Below are 2,616 nucleotides of genomic sequence, written 5' to 3'. Positions count from 1 at the left end.
TCCAAGATGGTGCTTTGAATATTGCATCCTCTGGAGGGAGGTCGTCCATCACTACATGGCACAAGACAGAAGGACCAAGAGGCAAGAGGGGCAAAGTAGCCACTTTATAAGGGCATTAATCCTACCCATGAAGACAGTGAGCTCAAAACCTGACATCACCTCTTCACTGTCCCACCTCTTAAATACAATAATCAAATAAAATTCAACAATTCTAGTGGGGGTGGTATTTAAACTTAATGCTTCCACAGATAAGAAAGCATAGTCCTAGAAGCACAGTTTGATGATACACTGTTATATTTCATTAAAGCAGAAAAGGAAACTAATTGCAATGAAAATTAAAAGCATTTCTGAGATAAATATTGGGTTTTAATTAATCTAATACCATGTACAATGTTGGCACAGAGCGTGCTTGCTTAATGTTTTTTTTTCTCTTTTGTAACTTTAATTGAAGCATTGCTATTCATTTTTAACTTTCTTATAAGCACCAAATTTTTAAATCTAAGTCATTTTTTTTAAAAACCTTCAAGAACTTCCCTCCAAAACACAATAACGATGTTCATTCCTCCAAAGGTCCAAATTTAAGTTCTATCAAAATCAAAACAAAACAAAATGAAAAGTCCCACACAGAAATAAAAAGTAACAAAAATCACATTCTAGGGGTCAGTGCATTTCGCAGTCTTTGCTGTGCTGTCTAATTGTCCTTCAGCTGACTTTCAAAAAAATAACACCCTAGGTTCATCAAAATATACATTTTCCATTTGCTTTTTTAAAATTAAAAATAATAATTAAAAAGAGAAAACATTAAGAAAGTCACGATCAATTGCCTGACTCATTTGATGCGTGTACAGGATATGCAGGTCAGGAAGGCTATCTGCAGCACAATTGTGGGGATAGTCATCTTCAGGGTTTAGCTTTCTTCCAGACAGTGTAAAATACCCACAATTCCAAGTATGAAAGGACACAGATGATCTCCTTGGAGAATTCCACAGGACAATACAGGCACCCAAGCTGTTCTTCATAGAGACAGGGCTTCTGTCAAATTGACACAGTTCCCCTGTGTGAAATATTTCCCATCCTGTTTCAGTACTTTCATTGAGAGGTCAAGAATCAGTCTGAGAAACTCCCATGTGGAATCTTCTTCTGGAGATGTGGAGATTGGAACAGCGGTCAAATCATTAATCACATAATCAAACTCTCTCCCTTCTTTGGCGTACCTCTTCAGTACTGGAATACAGTCTTCTATTAGAACCTGATAGCAGTCTCCTTTGAGATTGTCTAAGACGTCACTACATGTTTTCTGCATGTATTTCTTACATGCATCAATCACCATTTGGTCAATCTCTACCATAGTGACCATCTTTGGTTTCAGTTTGACTATTTCGCATAATATTCCTCCATCTCCACCGCCCAGAATCAGTACGTCTTTGCCAGTGTAATCTTCTTTGCCACTGCCCATGATGGCCCGGGTATATGCCAGATCACTCTCTGCCAAATTAACATCCCCACTGAGGATGAGGATATTTCCAACCTGCTTTGAGTGTAGAATTTTAATGTTCTGATAAGCTGAGTCTTCATCATACACTACTTCATCTATGTCATACTCAACCAGACGTCCATCAGCTGTAGGCCAGTACCTGTCGATGGCCCCTCCTCGAATTATGGCTGGCAAATGCTTCATCCACCTAATACCGGCCTGACTCAATTCTTTCATTCTCTCTTCTATTTTGTTCAAAAGATTATCAATTTCTTCTTTGCTCTGGGTATCACTGTCGTAGCTCTGAAGGTCCAGCAACACCAATCCATGTGGATAAATTCTCAAATTGGCAAAGCTGCCATTTTTGTCTGTGTAGGTTGCTAGATAGCCATGGTCCTGCCAGGTATGCACCGACTCGGCCATGCCCTGTTCCTGGAAAATGGACTGTAGACCTTTTAGGATGGTTTCACCATCAGCTTTGGCGCCGAGCATGAAGTCGAGCGTGCTGTGCCGTGCCGCTGCCATAGTGAGGCCAGGCCCTGTGCCATGCATGGGGGAGGCGGCCGCGGAGACTGGGGGCCGCGCCGCGTGTCAAGCTGCGGCCGGCGGCTTAATGTTTTTGAAGAACAAACTGTCACTTACCTGAAGGCTAATTCTATCTGAGGAATAGTGAATTATGTAGTGAAAATTTAGGAAAGAACATGAAAAAAGTTCTATCTTCCTAACAATTTCTAGATGAAAAAATATTTAGGAAGAAACAATCCTGGAGAACAACTAAGAATATTGGAAAGCACAGCGACATGTAAAGTACTAACTATAGAACACACTTTTTTAATTTGTGGGGTATGTAGGGCAATAAATCTGCAGCATATTTATGCTACTCAGGAAAAACAACAACAGTAACAGAACAAAGTGGCTTGAAGAACAAGGAGAAGTGACACTGAGGGCAGACAGTTAGAATTCATAGTTCTCCTGATCTGAACTCATGCTTTTTGTGCTCCTGGGACTGCAGGCGGGTGGGCCTTTCAGCATGTGCACCCCTCAGATTCACATCTGTCGGAACGTGGCAACAGAAGAAGGCAGAGGGGATGAATTCCTGAGTTGTTTTCCCTGATGCTCATGGATAAATTTCCTTGGATGAT

At 40.9% G+C, this 2,616-nt stretch overlaps 1 pseudogene across 1 annotated transcript; it reads right to left on the bottom strand.

The window, feature by feature from the left end:
* Positions 1-453: 453 nt before the first annotated feature.
* On the bottom strand, positions 454-2,077 carry LOC101565055 (annotated as a pseudogene). The gene has a single exon (XR_192432.2). The product of XR_192432.2 is annotated as a spermine synthase pseudogene (transcript).
* Between the last annotated feature and the right edge of the window lie 539 nt (positions 2,078-2,616).

The sequence above is a fragment of the Octodon degus genome, unplaced genomic scaffold (genome assembly GCF_000260255.1).
Source record: "Octodon degus isolate 3935 unplaced genomic scaffold, OctDeg1.0 scaffold00022, whole genome shotgun sequence".
NCBI classification, from domain to species: domain Eukaryota; kingdom Metazoa; phylum Chordata; class Mammalia; order Rodentia; family Octodontidae; genus Octodon; species Octodon degus.
The sequence above is the reverse complement of the archived record's forward strand: the minus strand, read 5'-3'. Positions and strand labels throughout refer to the sequence as shown.